The following is an 8,212-nucleotide window of genomic DNA, read 5'->3' on the forward strand; positions in this document are numbered from 1 at the left end:
AACTAACATTACATTATTGTGACGCTTACATAACATTATTACATTAGCGCTTTGGATGTGGAGGTAAAGTTAACATTACTTTCAGTAGGCTTTCTTTTGTGGTGCTATCAATAAGAGGGTAGGCTGTCAACCATGAAATCTTGTAGATGTTTGCTTAATGAGATCATTCTGAAATCAATAGAGCTTTTAAATGATCTGCTAAGTGAGCTACAAAACACTACAAAAATCTAATGACAAATGATAAAATGTGACTAAAACAAAGTCGGGTGCCAAAATAAACACTGATGTGAGGTAAAATGGTTTTAATTGTGAAGATTTCTTTGTCATTTACAAGTATTCCAAATATGATTATTATTACTCAGAAGTGCAGCAGGCAGCGAGGCCATGTAGACTTCTTGGTGTAGACAAGTGTCGGGGGCCAAGTGAGGCCCCAGTCAGCTCAAGAACCAGAGGAGGGCTGTTTATAGAAGCAGAGACGTTCAGGAGGAACGTATCTTCTGGGCTGATCCCAGGAGCCGGACCTAATTAGAAACAACTGGTCGAAATTCACTTCAATGGCTACACAGATCTCTCTTTTTATGTTGCTTGGCTGGTCCTGCGCATTCATCAGCAGCACCTCAAGGCTCATCTCCATCTCTTAAGACTCCCCTGGCTGTGCAGTGTTTGTGGATTTCATGGATGGTAAAAAGAAATTTGAAGACCGCCACCTAACTCCCCAGCGTTATCTCTCCTCTCTTGCACACATGCGCGTAAACACAGGTCTTGTCTTGAAACAACAGGCTACAATCACACTTGTCAGGTCAAATCTGTTTTCAATTGGCCCCGGGCTTTCATGTGTTTAGACCTCACCCTGTTGCTTTTGAGAAACATTACATCATGGACCTGGTTTACTGTAGCTGCACTGTAGGTACCTCACAGCATTTTAATCTCTCACCCTGCTCATGTTTGGAGTTGAGTCAGTTATCATTAGCGATGAGATCACATAGGGATCACGCTTTAGAGTAAGAAGTGCCACTGCCGAGTTGTTTGAATCCAACTACGCAATGTTGACCTGGTGCACAGCATGATTTCTACCACAATGCAACCTCCATACAGTGATTACATGTCTGGCAATATTGGGTTTTGGCACACATGAACCCAAACGTGAACCCCTCCAAGCTTTCAAGTCAGTCTAATCCTGTCATCAGACGATCTCATGAGAGAGTTCCTCATTCAGTTGGCATTCGCATGTTCTCTTTCAGACGAGTTCTGGCAGAGCCAGTCGTTCATATTTGAACCAGGTGATGGAGTTTCACTTCAATATTTATCATAATATAGACTAAATAATCACGGGGCGCACTTATCGTTGATTTTTCGGCACAATTTCTACACTACGGATGGTGTTACTGCTAAAAAATACACTTTATTTTCTCACCTGACACTTTTAATGGGGAGATGTCTATGGAAATATACTGATAGAGAGAATGAGAAAACTTGAGAAAGGGCTGTTGTGAAATTGATGTGGAGATGTACAGCGTGAAGGATGAGATTGGATAAGAACATATACAGCACATAACAGAGCAGGCCTGTGCAGATCCTCAGGCCAGACACTTGCTGGTTATTTGACTCATGAAAGAAAACAAATCAAGCCTCAGCTGAAAATAAACCTTTGGCTATTGACTACTGAACTGATTTGACACTGTTGTAATCATAATCCCCAGAATTCAGACCACATGCCAACCCTATCTCCAACAAAATCCATTTTTATAGGAGGCTAGTAATTTCATTTAGAGGAAACATCCTTGCTGTCTGCATTACCTTCATGGACAACACTTGTCCAGTCCAAGACGTGTGACATTAGTCAGGTCATGATAGATGCTAGTTTTGGCATATACAGTATACACGTTTTGCTGAAATATAAAGTTGAATAGTGTGAGTATTGGGCTTACATTCTTCAGGTGGCCAGAAATATTGTTTAAAATGAATGCCAATGTTGCTCTGTCCGCTGGATGTGTAAATAAGCAACTGTTTGCTAGTATGTTAGCCATGACAACCTGTGAAAATGTCTTAAACCCTCACACGCAAACGCATATTTATATATATATAACAATATATACATATGCATTTCTAATTTAATAACAATTAAGAGGAAAACATATTCAGCTGGTCCCATGACAAGATGTTCTAAAATCAAGTGACAGGTTAAGAAATACAAAAACAAATGACAACAAAAGCAACATGCTGCGTCTTGAGTTCAACAAAGCTTGTTTTGCCAGGTGTAGCTCTAAGCTCTAGGCCTAGAGAAAGATTGTAATTTCAGTTAAACATTGAATGAGGTGATGCTTCAAGTCAGCATTGACGTTTTTAATACTGAACCAGCCCGGGTCCTCCTAACCTCAACAAAGTACTTTGAGCGGCATTATGTTTACCTGAATTGTATGTGAACATCATTTTCAGACACAGGGTGTCTATGATTTGGTTTCAATCTGAACTGCCAGTGCTTAGAATGCCAATGTCTTTTTTTCGGCAGCACATGCAGTTCTGTTGTTGTACTCTCCATACACACACGTCACAGTCAGCCTGTTGTGGGCTAATATCCTGCATGGTGCTTTTAGTCTGTTTTTGTAAAGCACACATTCCTCTGTCTGTGTTTGGGACAGAAAAAGGTTCTAGGAAGTTGTTATAGCTGCGAGGCTTTTAAAGGCAAGTCAACCTAAACAGGAGTCCCTTTAAGTACAGTACATCAGTTGTATGTGGACCAGAGAGGGAGTGTGTGTAGGGGGGTGAACGGGGTGGCCAGGGGGAGGCTGAAGAGGCTACACTCAGTCAGTTTAAGGAGAATGAGTAATATATTCACGTTCACAATGATTCATTGCTCTCCATCTCCAACTGGACTGCACAAAAAGAATCACAGTGAAAAATGATATAATTCGTGACCTTCATCATAATCACGTAACACAATGAGGGCTTTGCTGTAAGCTTAAACCCTGTGTTCCAGGCCGAGGGGAGCTTTCCCACACAAATGGTATCAATTTGCTTCCAGTAATTAGAGCACATTGTTGACTGGGATGACATACTGTAGAGCCAAGCTAGCTGGGACCCCTGCCTTAAATCAAATGACCAGCTTCCCCACAATAGGATGTCCTCGGCCTTTGCCACTGGAAGAAAATACTCATTTCAGACTGGGAGTTTAATGGTTTAGACAACTGTGGGTAGTTTGCAGGGATGATTCTAAAGGTTCCGGCTGCTCCCTCCTTATTTTTTTTTTTTTTTCTTCTTCCAGATTTCCCCTCCACTTTTAAGGGGGAAAGAATGAAAAACAAAACAACTCATTCGCTCCCTTCCTCCCTCACTCCCTCACTAGCATGCACACCCCCAGAGAGAGCACACCAGAGGCGTCCAACAGAAACACCAAACAGAAATAGAGCTGCTATTTCGGTCTGAACTGGCTGTTATTTTTAGAAAAAGTGACATGCTCTACGCTGAATTACAACATCATAAGGTCACTCTATACCCCGCTTTTTTAAGCGTTCTAGCCTCTAGCCTATGACTCACTACAAAGTATGTAATGACGTTACCCCCATAGCCTATTATCCACCCCCAAGTTCTGATAAAAAATTTGATATTCCGTTCATTGACCTGATTCAATCAAAGGGGTGAAATCTTACTATCCACAAAAATCTGCTTCTTGTTTAAACAGATGGTTTGATATCGTACAGGTAAAACCGAGCAGTCTGATCAGTATGCTTAATATGTTTAGTTCAGACTGGTTTGTTTTATGTTTGCCCATCATGGACCAGCTCCATGACTTTCCCCCCTGCTTTTGACAGCACATCATTAACATTTGTGTGCAGCATGTGAATGAAATACAGTGCAAACATGTAACAGGATAATGCGGCTGTTGGTATGCCAGCCTGAGACTAACAGAACATGCCAAAAACACATGCTTCCAATTTCTTACTCACTTCAGTGTTTCATCCAACCAGTGATGTAGTTTGAAATGAAAAGGTGGGTAATCTCCCAGCCTTGGTCAGTGATCACCACAAGGCAAAGTATCGCTAATAAACAACAGGACGACCAAGAGTCATGACCGTGTTCATTAGGGAATAAAGCACATCTCTAAAATCCTATTGTACAAAATGTTTTCAGAGGAAATCATAAAACTGTGCAAATAAGAAAGATGAATAAAAAGCAGGGATTTAAAGGAGATCAAATATATATATGTTTTCAAAAATATGGTAAAAGACATTAGAATCACAGGCAAGACTATAAAAATGTGTTTGAAGAAGGCCATAAAAGATGATCATGAATTCCCCACTTGAAGTTCCTCTGGCAGCAACTTCTAAAGTCTACAGGCCTTCATTCTTCTGTCTGGGGTAAAGAAAACTAAGAGATCTGAAATATATCTAGAGACAGAAGTGCTTGTCAAACTTTTAGCTTTGCTAGCGGCATGGCTCTATGAATGGAAATAATGGGCGGTCCGCTACTTTGGTCCAGACTGAAATATCTCTTACTTGTGACTTTATCATCTCAAACAGTCTTCATAACATTCAGTGTTAGTCAGATGTGCTTGTTGTCTGTGTCACATTCTAAATGTTCCTCGTAATCAAACAAACTAGGAACCACAACCCTACTGTTACACTAATTACCAAATGTTAGCATTCTATCATGTTAAAACTAAGGTTAACATGTGAACATTTTAGCATTTAGCAAGAGATGGTCATTTGAGGGATATACAGGTGGTTGTTGTTTTTTTTTGCAAATGATATTAATTGAACACACAGCAATAACAGTGGTACAGGTTTTAAGGTGCATCTCATTCTTTTACCATTTTATGGAAAACAAAAGCAGAACAAAACAAATCCCTCTCAAGAACCACAACAAAAGAAAAAAACACACACACATCCCTTGACCATACCCTGGCCATTGTAACACGCATGTGCTTGCATCCAAACAGACATTGAATTAGTCAGGTAGAGTCTGCAGTTCAGTGAGATAGGAGATCACAGGGTGCTGTTTGTGGATGAAAACATCTGTAGAACCTCGTCGTATTTTCTCACGTTTAATAAAAAACAAAACATCTCTTATCCATTAAGAGACAGTGGGGCCCTTGGCAGACTTGCTTTGTAATGGACGTGTTTAGCAAACAAGGAGGTGAATGCCAGAATATCTCTTTGAACCTTATTGAAAGATGCTGGATTATCTGGAGCCCTCAAAAAAGCAATAATGCAGAGGGTTCTATAGTTGTTTTAAGAGTGGCAGATATACAAAAAAATATCTCTTCCAGAAATGTATCAATTTGGGGCAAAGACAGAACATGTATCATAAATGACAGGGTGAGTGGTTACATCTGTCATATCTATCTATACACCCGGAAGGATTCCAGAAAGTCTGGATTTTGAAAAATGAACCCTGTGCAAGACCCATGCGGTTTTAGTTTTGGTAACTGAAAAATCACCAAATGACAGAATAAGACCATAGATTTCTGAAATAACACCTTTCAGACGAGTCCTTTGAGTAAATCTTTCTTTCCGGGGTAGTTTTGGAGGTAAAGAAGGGAAAGATGGAAAACATTTGGAAAGAAAATGCTAAATCTGAAAGTAACAAAAAAGATTGTGGGTATACCATATGCTGATGACAGCTGAATTACGAAAGGTTTTAAGACTTTTAATACCTTTGCCATACCTAATTTAAAACAAACAGTCCAAAACTGAAGGTGGAAATAAATGATTGTTAGTAATCAGATCCATGGACGAGGGGGTAAGAAATTATAAGTGTCTTCTAAATTAGTGCCAAATCTTCAGGGTGTTATGTACCACTGGTTGTCCGTATAATGTAGGATTTTGACAAGTAGAGAGGAATAATCTAGAGCAGATAAAGGAGATGGCCTGCATAACATTGATTCCAGTTGACACCAGGATATACCAGTATATTCAAACCAAACGTTTATTTTCTGTATGTGTGAAGCCCAAAGTATGAAAGGACATTGAGCAGGGCAAGACCACCACTGTTTGGGCAGAAATAACGGGATTGATTGGAATAAATATAGGAATTCTGGCAAAACATTATTTTTTACTAGAAGAGGTGTGGAGACAAAGGGCAACCCTATCTGCACCTACGTTCCAACCTAAAGTAATCAGAGCGATCATTATTTGTGCAAACATTTGTGCTTGTAGTGAAGAGTAAAGAAGACGAATCCATGAAATAAATGTGTCTCCAAAACCAAAACTCCAAAACTGTAAATAAATACCTCCACTGGACTCGATCGAATACTTTTTCAGCATCAAGAGATAATACTGGTTCAGGGATTTCTGATGATTGTGTGGCATAAATTATGTTGAAGAGAGTATGTGTTAGAAAATAAATTACGCCCGTATATGAAACCATTTTGTTTCTGAGAGATAATGGGAGGCAACACATCCTCCAACCGCGGTGAAATGGTTTTTGCCAGAATTTTAATATCCGCCTTCAGCAATGACAGTGGTATAAAGGAGCTACACGCTGTGTGGTTCTTATCTTTCTTTAGAAGAAGAGCTATGGATGCTTGGGTTAGAGTAGACCATAGAGTGGAGCAATGGTTATAGCAATTTGCCATGAAATTTCTTTAAAAATTCTATTGGAAAACTATCCAGGCCAGGCAATTTGTTAGACTGCACTGCGTTGACTGAGCATGTTATCTTTTCCAAGGATAGTGGACTATCCAAATTAGGTGTGCTAACAAGCAACCAGCCATGTCACCATGTTGATAATACAAACCACGGGTTTGCAGCAACAAACACTCTGCATCCTTGGTGGTAATAAGGTTGATCTAAAATTTTAAGTAAATTGAGACGTTCTTTAAAAATGTCTTTAATGCATAGAATTGAACATTGTAATTTCTTGCTTATATGACTTCTCTAGGTCTAACTTTGCATTCTTTATCAATATAATCCAAATAACATATAATCTGAACAAAGATATGAGCTCTGAATGAGTCCCACTCTAGTGAACAGGAAGTGGAATCATTTTGATTAAAGGCTATAAAGTCATTGTCACAGCAGCATGATTGGATATCTTTATACTGGAATAGTCACAAAACACAACACAAGGGTTGAGATTATAATCCACAAAAAAATAATCAGTTTTGTGAATACTGATGGTGCATATAAGGAGAAAACAAAAAATTTTTTTGCAAATGGATAACGATGTCTCCAGGAGTCAACCAAACCATTCTGGGTAACAAAAGTCAAAGGTTTTTGACCTATCTGATTGAGACAAATTACGGTGGTTGGAGTATTCTAAAGCAGTATAGATGACAAAATGAAATCTCCCTCAAATTTTAGCAAGTGCGGATTTAAAAATGGAATATTACTCAATAGTTTGTTGGGAAACTCAACAACATCAAAATTAGGAGCATAACCACTCACATTCATTTGACCAGGAGTGTGTCTCCTGTAGAAATATCACATCAGTGTTAAGCAGTTTCCTACTGCAGAAGTTCCAGCTAAGAAATTTGATTAACAAGCCTGTTCTCATATTTGAGTTAACATTTCGGTTAGTCATTTATAAATGTGGATGGCACACAGTCAGAGTATGCACACACACAGTGTTCCGGAGAGATATCTAAGCATAGAAAATTGAACAGAACTCCTATGACTTCAAACCAAGTAGACAGAATTGTACGATACATGTAAACAAATGACCAACTTGGAACGAGATATGTTACTACACTGCTCAAAAAAATAAAGGGAACACTAAAATAACACATCCTAGATCTGAATGAATGAAATAATCTCATTAAATACTCCTTTCTTTACATAGTTGAATGTGCTGACAACAAAATCACAAAAAAATTATTTAGTGGAAATCAAATTTATCAACCCATGGAGGTCTGGATTTGGAGTCATACTCAAAATCAAAGTGGAAAACCAAACTACAGGCCGATCCAACTTTGATGTAATGTCCTTAAAACAAGTCAAAATGAGGCTCAGTAGTGTGTGTGGCCTCCACGTGCCTGTATGACCTCCCTACAACGCCTGGGCATGCTCCTGATGAGGTGGCGGATGGTCTCCTGATGGATCTCCTCCCAGATTTGACTCCTGCACAGTCTGTGGTGGAACGTGGCGTTGGTGGACGGAGCGAGACATGATGTCCTTGATGTGCTCAATTGGATTCAGGTCTGGGGAACGGGCGGGCCAGTCCATAGCATCAATGCCTTCCTCTTGCAGGAACTGCTGACACACTCCAGCCACAT

The sequence above is a fragment of the Micropterus dolomieu genome, linkage group LG14, assembly GCF_021292245.1.
Source record: "Micropterus dolomieu isolate WLL.071019.BEF.003 ecotype Adirondacks linkage group LG14, ASM2129224v1, whole genome shotgun sequence".
Taxonomy (NCBI): domain Eukaryota; kingdom Metazoa; phylum Chordata; class Actinopteri; order Centrarchiformes; family Centrarchidae; genus Micropterus; species Micropterus dolomieu.